The sequence below is a fragment of the Salmo trutta genome, chromosome 5 (assembly GCF_901001165.1).
Source record: "Salmo trutta chromosome 5, fSalTru1.1, whole genome shotgun sequence".
NCBI classification, from domain to species: Eukaryota; Metazoa; Chordata; class Actinopteri; order Salmoniformes; family Salmonidae; genus Salmo; species Salmo trutta.
In genome coordinates this window covers 26,541,894-26,560,810 of record NC_042961.1, presented here as the reverse complement: position 1 = coordinate 26,560,810, position 18,917 = coordinate 26,541,894, and the positions used below count along the sequence as shown (strand labels likewise).

The following is an 18,917-nucleotide window of genomic DNA, read 5'->3' as shown; positions in this document are numbered from 1 at the left end:
AGGAACCCATGTGTCATCACACTAGCTTCCTCTTTGTCTTGTTGCATATTGTGCACTGGGTATTAACCCAGTTCCTGTCAATATTCTATCTGGTTCAGCTAATTTCTTGGAATTGCATTGGAACACTAACAAAGATGTGGCCTTGGTGAATCCATTACAGTTTAGATGACGTCGTACAGAGATATATAACAGCAGAGTTCCCTTTGTACTGTTCAACAACAGACAGCCACTTTTGAAGACAGAGGTCAAATTGATTGTGTTGACGCAGACTTACTGCCATACATCAGGGTCCTTACAGACATGGCTCACTCAAAACATGGCTCACTCAAAGCAGAGCAGAGATAGTTCTCGAGAAAGCACAAGTGACTCATCCCTTTGGTTGAAATGCAACGTTGAAGCAAAACAATATTTTTGGCAACGGTCTTATTCTATTTCAACAACTTTTGAGAAGATGACATTTGATCCACACCACTAAAACCTGAGCCTTTCAAGTGGTTTGTACAGAGAGACACTTCTATAGCAATACCTCCCTGAGGCCCTGCCTCAATCCCCTCAGCCATAAATGTGCTGTGTTGCTGAAAAACTTGGAGGAGAAACGAGACAAAACAAAATCTAACAGTGAATAAAAAGCCATCTTGCTCTGTACTTTTGGTTCGCCTCAGGACACAAATAACATCAAAGGTCTCTGGAAAAAGGCGACAAAAAAGAGGTGGGAAATGGTTTGAGGGCAGAACCGAAAATGGGAGGTTGGGGCCATCTTTGGGAGGATATCTGGTGGCGTTGCCTCAGTGATTATGACTGCAGAGGTGATTAAAGCTATAGTCTGGACAGCCCCCAGCACTGACAAGATAACAAATTGTCAGCGAGAATCATTTTGCATACCAGAAGCAATATGCAATGCATTATCAATATGGTGCTATGGCTTTGTGTGTTAGGGAGACATTGCTGTACAACAGGGCCTGTAACAAATCTATATCAAGCAAATAGTCTCAAAAAAATATGTATCATTTGCCCAGAGCATTGGTGGTATGTAGATTCTGACTCATGGACCAACTACAATAAGCAATAAGATTATGAGACCATTTACATTCTTTGTACCATTGCATAATGACATTTTATATATCTATAGTGACCCATCAATGTTGTGTTTTGTTTCGCCAACTAAAAGCAACAAAAAGCTCAAAATATGCATACGTAGCATATCAAAACCCCTTACATCTCATTAAATATTTAAACGTGCTTTGCATAAAAATGTTATGATGGTGACAACAGTATACCAATGTAAACACACGTTTGCACGCACATGTACAGTTGAAGTCGGAAGTTTACAAACACCTTAGCCAAACACATTTCAATTCAGTTTTTCACAATTCCTGACATTTAATCCTAGTAAAAATGAGTTCAGTTAGGATCACTACTTTATTTTAAGAATGTTTAATGTCAGAATAGTAGTAGAGAGAATGATTTATTTCAGCGATTATTTCATTCATCACATTCCCAGTGGGTCAGAAGTTTACATACACTCAATTAGGATTTGGTAGCATTGCCTTCAAATTGTTTTACTTGGGTCAAACGTTTCGGGTAGCCTTCCACAAGCTTCCCACAGTAAGTTGGGTGAATTTTGGGCCATTCCTCCTAACAGAGCTGGTGTAACTGAGTCAGGTTTGTAGGCCTCCTTGCTCACACAAGCTTTTTCAGTTCTTCCCACAAATGTTCTACAGGATTGAGGTCAGGGCTTTGTGATGGCCACTCCAATACCTTGATTTTGTTGCCCCTAAGCCATTTTTCCACAACTTTGGAAGTATGCTTGGGGTCATTGTCCATTTGGAAGATGCATTTGCGACTAAGCTTTAACTTCCTGACTGATGTCTTGAGATGTTGCTTCAATATATCCACATAATTGTCCTTCCTCATGATGCCATCTATTTTGTGAAGTGCACCAGTCCCTACTGCAGAAAAGCACCCCCACAACATGATGCTGCCACCCCCGTGCTTCACAGTTGGGATGGTGTTCTTCAGCTTGCAAGCATCCCCCTTTATCCTCCAAGCATAACGATGGTCATCATGGCCAAACAGTTCTATTTTTGTTTCATCAGACCAGAGGACATTTCTCCAAAAAGTAAAATCTTTGTCCCCATGTGCAGCTGCGTGGTTCCATGGTGTTTATACTTGCATACTATTGTTTGTACAGATGAACGTGGTACCTTCAGGCACTTGGAAATTGCTCCCAAGGATGAACAAGACTTGCGGAGGTCTACAATATTTTTCTGAGTTCTTGGCTGATTTCTTTTGATTTTCTCATGATGTCAAGCAAAGAGGCACTGAGTTTGAAGGTAGGCCTTGAAATACATCCACATGTACACCTCCAATTGACTCAAATTATGTCAATTAGCCTATCAGAAGCTTCTAAGCCATGACATTTTATGGAATTTTCCAAGCGGTTTAAAGGCACAGTCAACTTAGTGTATGTAAACTTCTGACCCACTGGAATTGTAATACAGTGAATTATAAGTGAAATAATCTGTCTGTAAACAATTGTTGGAAAAATTACTTGTGTCATGCACAAAGTAGATCTCTTAACCGACTTGCCAAAATTATAGTTTGTAAACAAGAAATTTGTGGAGTGGTTGAAAAACAAGTTTTAATAAATCCAACCTAAGTGTATGTAAACTTCCAACTTCAACTGTAACAGTTTCGCTTCCATCCTGGGCTTGAACCAGTGACCCTTTAAACACATAAACAACTGCCTCCCACGAAGCATTGTTACATATCGCTCCACAAAACAACTACTTTAAGGTCTCAGAGCGAGTAATGTCACAGATTGAAAAGCAAATATAGAGCATCGCTAACTAAACTCAGCAAAAAAAGAAACGTCCCCTTTTCAGAATCCTGTCTTTCAAAGATAATTCGGAAAAATCCAAATAACTTCACAGATCTTCATTGTAAAGGGTTTAAACACTGTTTCCCATGCTTGTTCAATGAACCATAAACAATTAATGAGCATGCATCTGTGGAACGATCTTTAAGACACTAACAGCTTACAGACGGTAGGCAATTAAGCTCACAGTTATGAAAACTTAGGACACTAACGACGCCTTTCTACTGACTCTGAAAAACACCAAAGGAAAGATGCCCAGGGTCCCTGCTCATCTGCGTGAACGGGCCTTAGGCATGCTGCAAGGAGGCATGAGGACTGCAAATGTGGCCAGGGAAATAAATTGCAATGTCCGTACTGTGAGACGCCTAAGACAGCGCTACAGGGAGACAGGACAGACAGCTGATTGTCCTCGCAGTGGCAGACCACATGTAGCAACACCTGCCGAGGATCGGTACATCCGAACAACAAACCGGCGGGACAGGTACAGGATGTCAACAACAACTGCCTGAGTTACACCAGGAACGCACAATCCCTCCATCAGTGCTCAGACTGTCCGCAATAGGCTGAGAGAGGCTGGACTGAGGGCTTGTAGGCCTGTTGTAAGGCAAGTCCTCACCAGACATCACCGGCAACAACATCGCCTATGGGCACAAATCCACCGTCGCTGGACCAGACAGGACTGGCAAGAAGTGCTCTACACTGACGTGTCGTGGTTTTGTCTCACCAGAGTTGATGGTCGGATTCACGTTTATCGCCGAAGGAATGAGCGTCACACCGAGGCCTGTACTCTTGAGCGGGATCGATTTGGAGGTGGAGGGTCCGTCATGGTCTGGGGCGGTGTGTCACAGCATCATCGGACTGAGCTTGTTGTCATTGCAGGCAATCTCAACGCTGTGCGTTACAGGGAAGACATCCTCCTCATGTGGTACCCTTCCTGCAGACTCATCCTGACATGACTCTCCAGCATGACAATGCCACCAGCCATACTGTTCACTCTGTGCGTGATTTCCTGCAAGACAGGATTGTCAGTGTTCTGCCATGGCCAGCGAAGAGCCCGGATCTCAATCCCATTGAGCACGTCTGGGACCTGTTGGATCGGAGGGTGAGGGCTAGGGCCATTCCCCCAGAAATGTCCGGGAACTTGCAGGTGCCTTAGTGGAAGAGTGGGGTAACATCTCACAGCAAGAACTGGCAAATCTGGTGCAGACCATGAGGAGGAGATGCACTGCAGTACTTAATGCAGCTGGTGGCCAGACCAGATACTGACTGTTACTTTTAATTTTCACCCCCCCTTTGTTCAGGGACACATTATTCAATTTCTGTTAGTCACAGTTTCTGTTAGTCTGTGGAACCTGTTCAGTTTATGTCTCAGTTGTTGAATCTTGTTATATGCATACAAATATTTACACATGATAAGTTTGCTTTAAACAAAAGCAGTTGACAGTGAGAGGACGTTTCTTTTTTTGCTGAGTTTAGATAGCCATTTCACACCGGTTACACTTTTTGTGCACAAATGTATTTACATCCCTGTTAGTGAGCATTTCTCCTTTGCCTAGATAATCCATCCACCTGACAGGTGTGGCAAATCAAGAAACTGATTAAATAGCATGATCATTACACAGGTGCACCTTATGCTGAGGACAATAAAAGGCCACTCTAAAATGTGCAGTTTTGTCACACAACACAATTCCACATCTGGCTTCTTCACCTGCAGGATCGTCTGAGACCAGACACCTCGACAGCTGATGAAACTGTGGGTTTGCACAACCGAAGAATTTCTGTACAAACTGTCAGAAACCGTTTTAAGGGAAGATCATTGTCCTCACCAGGGTCTTTATCTGACTGCCGTTCGGCGTCATAACCGACTTTAGTAGGCAAATGCACACCTTCGATGGCCACTGGCATGCTATAGAAGTGGATGGATGAATCCCGGTTTCAACTGTACCGGGCAGATGGCAGACAGCGTGTATGGAATAGTGTGGGCAACCGGTGTGCTGATGTCAACATACTTTAGAACTGGAACCCCCATCAGAAGCTAGCCAGCTAACTAGTTACTAGCTAGTAGTCAGTTAGCCACTGCTGGCGGTCTTCACCATTAACTCGGACACCAGCCAGCCTCAGCTCGGTCAATACCTGCCAGTCTTCAACCCAAAGCATATCGGACTGCTTTTTCTCTACCACATTTCCGGATTCCTACTGCAAGCTCTGAACCTTTACACTGGATCATCGCAGCTAGCTAGCTACTCCTGACTAACGTCTCTGTCCCAAAGCAAGCACCAGTTAGCCTTGAGCTAGCCTCGAGCTAGGCCCATCTCCAGGCTAGCCGAAGAGGTGCACTTGCTAATTATTGGGCTACGATACCTCTTTTGCCAATTGGCCTGGACACTTTACTGCCAACATGGAGCCCCGCCGATCCATCACGACTGGTCTGCCGACATAATTGTCTGAGGTTGTTTCAACAGGCTCTAACGTTGCGACGTTGCCGAAGGCCCATCTGCTAGCCCAGGCCCGCTAGCTGTCTGAATCGCTGTGTCTCCAGCTCGCCAAACGTAGTAGCGACTACTGTATCAGCACCCAAACAAGCTTCAATGCCATACAACACTCCTTCCATGGCCTCCAACTGCTTTTAAATGCTAGTAAAACCAAATGCTTGCTCTTAAACCGATTGCTGTCTGTACCGGCCCGCCCGACTAGCATCACTACTCTGGATGGTTCTGACTTAGAATACGGTTCTGATTGGACGGTTCTGACTTGTGGACAACTACAAATACCTAGGTGTCTGGTTAGACTGTAAACTCTCCTTCCAGACTCACAATAAGCATCTCCAATCCAAAATTAAATCTAGAATCAGCTTCCTATTTTGCAACAAATCCTCATTCACTCATGCTGTCAAACATACCCTTGTAAAACTGACTATCCTACCAATCCTTGACTTCGGCGATGTCATTTACAAAATAGTCTCCAACACTCTACTCAGCAAACTGGATGTAGTCTATCACAGTGCCATCCGTTTTGTCACCAAAGCCCCATATACTACCCACCACTGAGACCTGTATGCTCTCGTTGGCTGGCCCTTGCTATATATTCGCCGCCAAACCCACTGGCTCCAGGTCATCTATAAGTCTTTGCTAGGTAAAGCCCCGAACTTATCTCAGCTCACTGGTCACCATAGCAATACCCACCCGTAGCACGCGCTCCAGCAGGTATATTTCACTGGTCATCCCCAAAGCCAACACTTCCTTTGGCCACCTTTCCTTCCAGTTCTCTGCTGCCAATGACTGGAATGATTTGCAAAAATCACTGAAGCTGGAGACTTATATCTCCCTCTCTTTAAGCATCAGCTGTCAGAGCAGCTTACCAATCACTGTACCTGTACACAGCCAATCTGTAAATAGCACACCCAACTACCCCATATTGTTATTTATCTTCTTGCTCTTTTGCACCCCAGTATCTCTACTTGCACATCATCATCTGCACATCTATCACTCCAGTGTTAATGCTAAATTGTAATTATTTCATCTCTATGGCGCTAAATACAGGGAAATTCTTGAGGGAAACCTGTTTCAGTCTTCCCGAGATTTGAGACTGGGACAGAGGTTCAATTTCCAGCAGGACAATGACCCTAAGCATACTGCTAAAGCAAACCTCGAGTGGTTTAAGTGGAAACATTTAAATGTCTTGGAATGGCCTAGTCAAAGCCCAGACCTCAATCCAATTGAGAATCTGTGGTATGACGTAAATATTGCTGTACACGAGCGGAACCCATCCAACTTGAAGGAGCTGGAGCAGTTTTGCCTTGAAGAATGGGCAACAATCCCAGTGGCTAGATGTGCCAAGCTTATAGAGACATACCCCAAGAGACTTGCAGCTGTAATTGCTGCAAAAGGTGTCTCTACAAATTATTGACTTTGGGGGATAGTTATGCAAGCTCAAGTTTTCTATTTTTTTTCGTCTTATTCTTGTTTGTTTCACAATAAAAAATATTTTGCATATTCAAAGTGGTAGGCATGTTGGGTAAATCAAATGATACAAACCCCCCAAAAAGCTATTTTAATTCCAGGTTGTAAGGCAACAAAATAGGGAAAATGCCAAGAGGAGTGAATACTTTCTCAAGTCACTGTAAATGGTGGATTGCCATCAGTATCAAACAAACACTAAATGAACGTCCAACATTGGAAAGGTGAAGTGTATTGCTGTGATTCACCTCCTCCTACAAAACACATTACTGAGCAGGGTGCTTATGTACAACTCAAGGCTGATGATTTTCCTCTACAGGCAGAATATTTGGACTGATACCACTCTAAACAATTTTGAAGCTCCTGCAGCCCCACCAGGATAGTACACTGGAAGGGAGTGCAAGCCTCAAACATTCAAAGGTCACCTTTTGACATTATGGAGTGATTGCGCTTTGTTAACAGGATAGCAGGAGAGAGCTTTCCATTATGAGTCCTCTCTGTGTGTTGGGGCGAGAGAGGCAGAATTGGGAGAGGGAGTGGGAGCGAGGAACAAGGGGTCACAGCTCTTGAGCCCATCTTTTAGGAAGGAAAAGTATTCCATCGCTATGTGAGGGGTTGATGAGATGGCCTCTTTGTCACCATGGCGATTGAGTCATTATAATGTACCAGCCCCCCTGGTAGCGCTTCTCTCTTCATCTCTCAGCAACCAATCACAGCAAAGAACCTTCGGGTATTTACCAATCACAGCAAAGAATGCCACACTACAAAAAAAATCCACTTTTACCTAGATTGCTTATCTTGTAATAACCCTTTACACTCAAACCTGTATACAGGTTGATCATGGCAGATTTGGGCACTGACAATCGCCTAAATTGGAACACACTGTCTGAACAATAACATGCTCTAAATAACGTCAGAGCCAAGGCTCTGCGCTTCACAGCGCTGTGTAGATTTTGACTGACAGCCTTTCTGAACTTGAGCACCGCACGCAACAAGAAGTTGCCCTCATCCCTCCCGCTAATTGCGCAACTTTTGCAATTGTTTTGTTGTCTGAGTGAGGGAAATCCTGTAAATTATGAGGACTCTAAGTATTTTGAAAGATGAGACGTTGAGGAGCATAATAAACACCACTTTGATGTCGAACATGCAATTCCAAATATGCACTTCATATCATAACTTATACAGTGTCAAAGTTTATCATCACTATGTTTGATGTACAATTACAAGATGACATGGCATTATGCCCTGGGTTGTTCTGAACAGAATGAGCCTACGTTTGTCTATTGTGAAGAAAATTTGCCTCGGAGCACACATCTGAATGCACGCATGACTTCTTTCTTATGTGCACAAACATTACAATATCTTTCTCTGAACTGCCCTGTGAAAGCATAACACTGTAATTGTATTTTATAACTTAGCTAGTCATATTGGCAATAGAACAAGCTTTCAAATGATGCCCACCTAATCCAGATCTCAATTGACAGTATAATGGGCTATTTTCTGATAGTGTAAACAACAACAGTGAATGTGTGATGGCTGGGATGCAGGGTTGTATTCCAAAAAAAAACAACCTTGCTTTAGTTCCTCAACAGCACAGCTAGGAGAGCTCAAGAAATAACCTTATAGTTGAAGACTCTTTTTTTGAGTCATAAAAGTGCATTGAAATGACTTAGGAACTGTGCACACTTGGATAGGTGTGTGGAGACTTGGAGACACCAGTTAGTCCTCTCACTCAAATCCTTGTAATTGTTTTGTCTTATGTTGCAACTACCCTACAATTTCCAAGAATATAATTACATGTTACTGAATGTATCCAGAGTATTTTCAGATTTCGTTATCAACAAATGCGGCGAAAAGTACAGTAAATGTAAAATGCACATAAAATCAACAGTGTAATGTTAGGATGCAGTCTTGTGTCAGGTGGACTGTTGTGTCCTCAACTTTGATCTAATCATTTCCCCATAATCGCCAAACTGTTCCCTTTCAATTGCTATGATGCTTAAGCTAATGCTTTTCATATTTCTTCTGTAAGAAACATTTTAATTTAGCCCATTCCCACAATTGTAAAGGGTTAAGATAATGAAGTTACATTTCCTTGTTTTGAGTTGATTTGTAAAGCACTTGTGACCACTGCTGATGTAAAGGGGCATTATAAAAATGCATTTGATTGATTGATATACTTGTTTTGTGTTACCGAGAAAATTCTTATCACACTAACATTGGGAAGTGGGATGACTATTCCTATTCAATGCAGACAGCTAATGCAATAGTATTAGCAGCTGCAAAGTTTCATCCTAAAGTCACATGTTTATTCTATTCTACTGATCCATTTACTTTATGTGCATATTCTTGTTTTTTACTATGCTTATTGTTGTTGCATTGTCGACAAGGAACCTTCAAGTAAGCATTTCGTTGGACGATGTATACCATGCATATCCCGTGCGACTCATGACACTTGAAACTATTGAGAATAGCCCTGCCCTAGCCCTGAACTAGTCCTATGTTTGTTGAGAGGAGGCTTACCCCCCATTTAACCCTTATTTAACAGTATTAACATTGGGATCCTCTCCAACAAACATGTCATGTAGATAAGACTGGTTCAGGGCTAGGGCTATTCTCAATAATGAGACTTTATGATGAAACTGCAACTACAAATACTATTTTATTAGGTGCCTGCATTGGATAGGAATGAGACATCCTACATCCGAATGTTAGCATGATAAGGATTTCTTTTGGACAACACCTCCCACGTGTGTTTAATCTCTAAAACATGAATGAATATTTAGCCAGGACTCCAATTTAAGTTTAAGCACTCATTAAATCATTTTTGGGCTGATAAGAAATTAAAACGTAAGCCTGCTTGCAATTTGTGCAAAGGGGTAAAGAGCAAGTAAGGAGTCTTGAGTTCCCCTGTAAGTGTGGTGTGGAGATATGGAATAAATAAAACAGCTTTCCTTTTCACTTTCAACTGATAACCCTCAAACACAAAAGGGTCCCTCTCTTGTGATTTGTGATTTTCGATTTCTTAAAACCTGGGAGAAATTCGAACTAACTCAACTCTGACTAACAGTATCAGCTCTGATGACCAAATGGGATCTGCTGTTCAATACACATGAAGGACACTTCCCTCATTATTTGACAAGACATGGTGATGAGAGTATACTATGAAAATGGTCTCTGTACACTTTTAATAACCTCAAATTTGATTTCAGAGGCTTAAAGGCAGCTCACAAACTAAAAGAACAGACATTTAGAAAATATGATTGAGCTCAAGGATTAAACAGCAACCAAGGGGGGGTCAGTGGTCAGGTTGTTCAAGTGTGTCTGCAGACTGTCAATGGAACCAGATGAGTTCACAGCCATCGCTCTGAAACTGATTACCCTCGTCACCATTTACCCACTTGTTGACATTCACGCCTGTGTAACAATGTCACGTTTGTCATGGAGTCAGTAGCGTTATGCAGCCATGTCACAACCAAAATAACTGTTCAGGAAATCATAGTCCACCTAAAAGCCTAAACACTGACCCGAAGAGGTTCTTTCATTCGCCCGGGCATCTTGACCTTCTCATACCGTATTTCGATGGAACAGTATTAATATAAGTGAGTGTGTTCAGAGTATTCTGAAACTGCCTGACTTTTTTTGCTCAATTAAAAATGTATCAGCTGGAGTCCAGGACAGGCCAACGCTCCTGCTGTCGCCCTGCTCTGCTACGGAAGGTGATTACAGTAGCACCGCCACACGACAAAGACACACACAACAAACTCATGCGATCAGATAACACAATGATTAACACTCAAAGCTTACGTGAAGGAAATTAGACTGATTTCAAAGATAATTCTTTTTCAATGATTATCTTTGAAATCAGTCTAATTTCCTTTGATGGTCACTTTGAAATATGTCACCATGGAGTGAGCAATACATACTTTAAAAGTGTCACCTCTGTAAATCACAGCTCGGGAAGCCACCTTTCAGCTGAATCCCCTTTACCCAGAGAGGTGTCTGTGCAAATCGCCACTGCTCAAAAGAACATTTCACTTGATGTCTTTATCAAAGTCTGCACATAGCTTACTGCTCTCACTACTATCCAGTGGTTTCAACCAGCCGTTTCCCTTTACAGTGTCAGAGCTCAGAGAGGTCTGTCTGGAGCTCCTGTCTTTAGCCTTACAAATGGCACGCATTTTTAACAAATCAAATACTCATGTGGATGTTTTTTTCTCTCTCTCTCTTTCTCTCTCTCTCGCTTTGGCATAGGACTGCTGAAATATAGATGTGCCCCCTGTTTGCCCTCTATTTGTCTCAGAGGAGGCAGCAGGGCTAGCCAACTATTATGACACATGTTTTTTTTTGTAGGTTCAAGTTACTATAGTGAACGGAGATGAATGTGGCATACACCTTCCGTGTCTATGGTGAATGTGCAGTCAAATTGGAAGTCGCTGCACTAGTGGAAAGGCTGGCATAATAGCAGGCGATAGCCTCGAGGCTTGTTGGATCTCCTCTATTGAACGAGTTTACAGATGTTTTCAAAGGAGACATGTTCACTATCAACTGAGAAGGGATTAATCATTTCCTCAACATCTCAGCACTTAATGTATGCTTGATGAGTCATTCAAAATTGTTCTCAGAATCACATTTTGTTTATCAGCGATGCAATTCGATCAATGATGCTCCCGGCATACTAACCTGCAGTGTATAAAATATTGAATATGCATATTCACTTGAATTGGAAGTGCAAAACGTAGCTAAAATCTGTAGTCCCATAATTAAGTACCCTACAATAATATATGAGTTCACATTAAGCGCTACTAATAGTAAACTAAACGGTTCATTTATGAAATATATATATAAAAACAAATAGCACCTTTGAATTAGTACCGCAGCAATTTACCTGGTCACCTGACACGACTCCTCCCACAGTGCTACGCCAGGCAGCGCTCCGCACAAATCTCACCACGTTCCGATAGAGTGGGGTTTGTATGTCTGTTTCGAGGGATGGAGTCAAAGCAAGCTCTGAAAAAAACCGGGGCTCAGTTTCCCTAATGTCTTCCTTCAAATTAATTAGTGATGAGAGTGGCTGATGCTCCGAGTGTATTTCAGTGAGAGAGAAAGGACGACAGTTTTAGGCTCTTGTAGTCAGCTGCTGGTGTAAAAGTGCAATCCGTTGGTTTCATCTGTGACTGAACTCAAGCCAGACCGATGACTCTCGGAGATTCCATCACTATCGCCGACCTCATGCAAGGTAACTATATTTTTTTGTCTCCTAGATCTAGGGTAGTCTACTTTTTCGTGCCTTCCAATCTAATATCCCTCTCTTCATTTGCGACGGGAATTGGGACGCAGGTTGAATGATCTGTGATTGCATTCTGAAATATAATTCCTTCTTGTTTTTGGATAAGTCATGAGTAGTTCCAGCTCAATGTATTTCCGAGTTAGTTGGGAAGTATGTAGTCATATTCTTGTAATCTACCATCATTCCTCGTTGGAAAATTCGGATGACATTCGATCCATAACCTACAGTATATTCAAACCAGAAATGTTGATCTATCATAAATAACCTGTTTACAAACCTACTATTCTATATTAACATATCCATTCTATATTAATATTAAAGTACTCTCCTCAACATTATTCATGCGCATGAACTATATATATTTTTTTATCTAGGCTATTGTATTTTAAACGTATCTAGTCGTGCATATAGAATACAGTGTAACTTTAATAATTGGTAGTGGACATTGGCTTCCTAGATAAGATAAGGGTGTTTGCATTAAATACATGTTGACATAAACTGAGGCCTTTAGATCATTTGCGTCTCAAAAAACATTGGAGTTAAACTTGTAAAACCCCAAATCCGTTTTTACGTTGACGCTGCTGTAACCACACTGATAATTGGGCATTAAGTGGTAAACGGCCATGTCTGTGTCAGCAATTGAGCATTCCAAATGATTGCGGTTTAATTGCATAAATCAGTCGTCGTTCCCGGGCAGCAGCTGTCCACCCCAAAAGCCTATTGGGTTCTCAATTTAAGCATTGCTGAGGGCACAGCCAATGTGTAGCCTACAACAGTCCCAACGCTCTGTCTGCACAATAATCATAGATTTTACGTTACAGTTTAGAAAACCTTTGGAGCTTTACTTTCATAACATTGAGAAATCATTTTCTAAAAACAAAAGGTAACATGACTATGGCTTGGAAGAGAGAGGTGCCCAGCTGTTCTAATTAGCTATATAGCTCTGTTGTAACTGAAATATACTGTTGGCTGCAACTGTGTTAAAACAGTGCACATTGAGTGTATATTTTGCGTTTGTAAATTCTTTTTTTTGGTGACAATGTTTTTACTGAGTTACAGTTCATATAAGAACATCAGTCAATTGAAATGCATGTATTAGACCAAAATCTATGGATTTCACGTGCCTGGGAATACAAATATCCATCTGTTGGTCACAGATACCTTTAAAAACAAAGGTAGGGGTGTCGATCAGTATCTGGCGTGACCACAATTTGCCTCATGCAGCGCGACACATCTGCTTTGCGTAGAGTTGATCAGGCTGTTGATTGTGGCCTGTAGAATGTTGCTCCACTCCTCTTCAATGGCTGTGCGAAGTTGCTGGATATTGGCAGGAACTAGAAAAGTGTCGTACATGTCGATCAAGAGCATCCCAAACATGTTCAATGGATGACGTGTCTGGTGAGTATGCAGGCCATGGAAGAACTGGGACATTTTCAGCTTCCGTCCTGGTGACACGGGGCCTTGCATTATCATGCTGAAACATGAGGTGATGGCGGCAGATGAATGGCACTACAATGGGCCTCAGGAGCTCGTCACGGTATCTCTGTGCATTCAAATTGCCATCGATAAAATGCAATTTTGTTCATTGTCCGTAGCTTATGCCTGCCCATACCATAACCCCACCACCACCATGGGGCACTCTGTTCACAACGTTGACATCAGCAAACCACTCGCCCACACGACGCCATAAACGCTGTCAGCCATCTGCCCAGTACAGTTGAAACCAGGTTTCATCTGTGAAGAGCACAATTCCCCAGCGTGCCAGTGGCCATCGAAGGTGAGCATTTGCCAACTGAAGTCGGTTACAACACCAAACTGCATTCAGGTCAAGACCCTGTTGAGGACGACTAGCATGCAGATGCGCTTCCCTGAGAAAGTTTGACAGTTTGTGCAAAAATTCTTTGGTTGTGCAAACCCACAGTTTCATCAGCTGTCCGGTTGGCTGGTCTCTGACAATCCTGCAGGTGAAGAAACCGGATGTGGAGGTTCTGGGCTAGTGTGGTTACATGTGGTCTACGGTTGTGAGCCCTGTTGGATGTACTGCCAAATCTAAAATGACAGAGGCGGCTTATGGTAGAGAAATTAACATTCAATTCTCTGGCAACAGCTCTGGTGGACATTCCTGCAGTCAGCATGCCAATTGCACTCTCCCTCAACTTGAGACATCTGTGGCATTGTGTTGTGACAAAACTGCACATTTTAGAGTGGCCTTTTACTGTCCCCAGCATAAGGCGCACCAGTGTAATAATCATGCTCTTTAATCAGCTTCTTGATATGCCATACCTGTCAGGTCGATGAATTATCTTGACAAAGGATAGAATGTTCACTAACAGGGATGTAAACAAATTTGTGCACAACATGAGAAATAAGCTTTTTGTACACGTAACATTTCTGGGATCTGTTATTTCAGTTCATGAAACATGGGACCAGCACTTTCACACGTTGTGTTTTATATTTTTGTTGTATGTATATATTTACACTACATGGCCAGAAGTATGTGGACACCTGCTCATCGAACATCTCATTCCAAAATCATGGGCATTAATATTGAGTTTTTCTCACCTTTGCTGCTATAACAGCCTCCACTCTTCTGGAAGGCTTTCCACTAGATGTTGGAACATTGCTGTGGGGATTTGCTTCCATTCAGCCACAAGCATTCATGAGGTTGGGCATTGATGTTGTGCAATTAGGCCTGGCTCACAGTAGGCGTTCCAATTCATCCCAAAGGTGTAAGATGGGGTTGAGGTCAGTGCTATGTGCAGGCCAGTCAAGTTCTTCCACACCGATCTCGACAAACCAATTCTGTATGGATCTTGCTTTGTGCACGGGGGCATTGTCCTGCTGAAACAGGAAACTGTTTCCACAAAGTTGTAAGCACAGAATCGTCTAGCATGTCAGTTGTACAACTGAATACCTTCAACTGAAATTTGTCTTCCACATTTATCCCAACCCCTCTGAATCAGAGGTGCGGAGGGCTGCCATCATCGACATCCACGTCTTCGGCGCCCGGGGAACAGTGGGTTCCCCGGGCGCTGCTCGGCGCAGAACGACAGATTTTTACCTTGTCAGCTCGGGGATTTGATCCAGCAACGTTTCGGTTACTGGCCCAATGCTTTAACGACTAGGCTACCTGCTGTTAAGAGGACTAGCCCGAACCATGAATAACAGCCCCAGACCATTATTCCTCCTCCACCAAACTTTACAGTGGGCACTATGCATTCGAGCAGGAAGCGTTCTCCTGGCATCTGCCAAACCCAGATTCGTCCGTCGGACTGCCAGATGATGAAGTGTGATTGGTCACTCCAGAGAACGCGTTTCCTCTGCTCAAGAGTTCAATGGTGGCGAGCTTCACACAATTCCAGCCAACACTTGGTATTGTGCATGGTGATCTTAGACTTGTGTGCGGCTGCTCGGGCATGGAAACCCATTTCGTAAAGCTCCCGACGAACAGTTCTTGTGCTGGTGTTGCTTCCAGAGGCAATTTCAAACTCGGTAGTGAGTGTTGCAACCGAGGACAGACAATTTTTTTACAGGCTTCAGCCCTCGGTGGTCCCGTTCTGTGAGCTTGTGTGGCCTACCACTTCACGGCTGAGCCATTGTTGCTCCTATACGTTTCCACTTTACAGTAACAGCACTTACAGTTGGTCGGGGCAGCTAGCAGGGTAGAAATTTGACGAACTGACTTGTTGGAAAGGTGGCATCCTATGATGGTGCCATGTTGAAAGTCACTGAAATCTTATGTATGGGTCATTCTAGTCCTGAGTTTGTCTATGGAGATTGCATAGCGGTGTGCTCGATTTTGTACACCTGTCAGCAACGGGTGCGGCTGAAATAGCCGAATCCACTAATTTGAAGTGTTGTCCACATACTTTTGTGTGTGTGTGTGTGTGTGTGTGTGTGTGTGAGATTGGTACTGTATATAAAAACAGTCAAAAGTTTGGACACCTATTCATCCCCTGGGTTTTTCTTTATTTAAATTTTTTACATTGTAGAATAATAGTGAAGACATCGAAACACACATGGAATCATGTAGTAACCAAAAAAGTGTTATGTATGAGATTCTTCAAAGTAGCCACCCTTTGCCTTGATGACAGCTTTGCACACTCTTGGCAATCTCTCAACCAGCTTCATGAGGTAGTCACCGGGAATGCATTTCATTTAACAGGTGTGCCTTGTTAAAAGTACATTTGTTAAATTTCTTTCCTTAATGCATTTGAGCCAATCAGTTGTGTTGTGACAAAATAATGGTGGTATACAGAAGATAGCCCTATTTGTTAAAAGACCAAGTCCATATTATGGCAAGAACAGCTCAAATAAGGAAAGACGACAGCCTGTCATTACTTTAAGACATGAAGGTGCTTCAATATGGAAAATGTCAAGTTTGAAATGCAGTTACAAAAACCATTAAGCGCTATGATGAAACTGGCTTTAATGAGGACCTCCACAGGAAAGGAAGACCCAGAGTTACCTCTGCTGCAGAGGATAAGTTTGAGTTACCAGCCTCAGAAATTGCATCCCAAATAAATGTTCAAGTAACAGACACATCTCAACATCAACTGTTCAGAGGAGACTGTGTGAATCAGGCCTTCATGGTCGAATTGCTGCAAGGAAACCACTACTAAAGGACACCAATAATAAGAAGAAGAGACTGGCTTGGTCCAAGAAACACGAGCAATGGACATTTAGACCGGTGGAGATCTGTGATTTTTCGTTCCAACCACCATGTCCAACCACCATGACGCAGAGAAGTTGAACGGAAGATTTCTGCATGTGCAGTTCCCACCGTGAATGTGTGATGGTTTGTGGGTGCTTCGCTGGTGACAGTGTCTGTGATTTATTTAGAATTCAAGGCACACTTAACCAGCATGGCTAGCGCTGCATTCTGCAGTGATATGCCATCTCATCTGGTTTGTGCTTAGTCCCACTATCATTTTGTTTTTCAACAGGACAATGACCCAAAACACACCTTCAGGCTGTGTGTGGGCTATTTGACCAAGAAGGAGAGTGACGGCTCAGATAACCTGGCCTCCACAGTCACCCGACCTCAACCCAATTGAGATGGTTTGGGATGAGTTGGACTGCAGAGTGAAGGAAAAGCAGCCAACGAGTGCTCAGCGTAAATGGGAACTCCTTCAAGACTGTTGGAAAAGCATTCCTCATGAAGCTGGTTGAGAGAATGCCAAGAGTGTGCAAAGCTGTCATCAAGGCAAAGGGTGGCTACTTTGAAGTATCTACAATATATTTTGAATTGTTAAACTTTTTTTTTTGGTTACAACATGATTCCATATGTGTTATTTTATCATTTTGACGTCTTCACTATTATTCTGCAATATAAAGAATGATTCTGGTAGGAGTAGGTGAGTCCAGACTTTAGACTGGTGCTGTATAGATTGTTTTATTTGTACGTGTTGTGCTTTAGCTGGGCTTATTATTGAGAGTCAAATATATTTGTCCAGGCTTCAATAGTTCCTTGACTAGCACCATTCATTCTCGCTGTCGATAATTCTGTTACGACTTCTAAAATGATTCTGATGTGTTATGAAAGTAGAGAGCTTTATGTTTCTAGAACCATATCACAATTGAGAATTCATTCATATTTAAATGGAGTATTTGGGTGTTTTGGCTGCCAGAGACAGTTTTACTCTGAACATAACATACAATGGCCATGGATGTTAAAGGATTGTGCTAGGCCACCCTACGCTCCATAACAGTACATCTTTTGCTGGGGCAGTAGCGTCCACAGTTCCTCTATTTTAACATAATATGTAAGCCTTGCTGATGGATGAAACTGGAGTGAGAGTCGTACAAACTAGGGATGGATTTCACGAGAACAATGGGCTGTGCGCTCAGAAGGGCGTGAGTGCACCTGTGCGGATGTGTGCTGAGTTTACGGCAGTGGTGCGATCTTTCCATCAACTTTATTACCCTGTGTGAGAGCACCGTTCCCGCTGTCTATTTCACTTCCTGAATATTGGGACTTGGGGGACATTACCATAATATTTCTCTAGGTGGTTGGTTGAGGGGGCTTCAACGAGAGATTGCGCTGCATCAGTTATTCTGCTGACATGCAAAACATTTAGTGACTGTAAACCACAATATAGTCTGTGTCGAGTTTTCCTTTAAGATGAGCCAGGAGCTTCCTATATCACTTATGACAGGGCTAGGCTAATTCATGATTGCCATGGGTTGTCTCATTCTCCTGTAATTAGAATAGTGTGGGTGGTGTAGACTAATGAATGCAGCTTGATTTTGGAAAGAAAAAAAAAGGTATTTTGTAAGTCTTCTGTGTAAGATTAAACGCATCAGCCAGATGATACAATTCTGGCGTCCAGTCCTGTATGCAGGGCCGGCCCTAGCCTTTTGGCGGGCACTTAGCGGTAACATTTTAGTGACCCCCCCCCCCCCCCCCCCCCCCCCCCCCGATGGCGGCGATTTAATTATTTTTAGTTTGAGTTCAATTCCTGCTATTCTAAACATTTTGCCATTGTGCATAGAGAAAATGTTGCTGTTTTTAAAGCAAGTTTGCTGCAATTCTACACTTTTTTTCCCCATGAGGTGCAGAAGATTTTCTTTTGCAATTGTTTTTGACTAGTCTCATGCAATTCTACTCATTTTGCTATGTGGTAGAGATGCATCAATTTGTTTATGCTAATTTCCTGCAATTTTACACATTTGACATGACTTATGCCATGTTTAATATGATATCTGAGTGAGCGGGAATAACAAAATCAATGGGGGTACCCTGGAGGTCCAGGACCCAAGGTATGTGCCCTGCATGCCTTGTCAATAAAGT

General features: G+C 42.7%; 1 protein-coding gene across 3 annotated transcripts in view; it reads left to right on the top strand.

Moving 5' to 3' along the window:
• The window catches only part of LOC115193962 (heparan sulfate glucosamine 3-O-sulfotransferase 1), a 48,982-nt gene that overhangs the window by 3,915 nt on the left and 26,150 nt on the right, over window positions 1-18,917 (top strand). For 2 of the 3 annotated variants that reach the window (XM_029753128.1, XM_029753130.1), the window contains exon 1: window positions 11,775-12,073. The exons of the other annotated variant lie outside the window; for it this stretch is intronic. The gene's annotated coding sequence lies outside the window, so the exon portion shown is untranslated. Of the gene's footprint in view, window positions 1-11,774; window positions 12,074-18,917 lie in introns of those variants that run through there. 3 annotated transcript variants of the gene reach the window in all.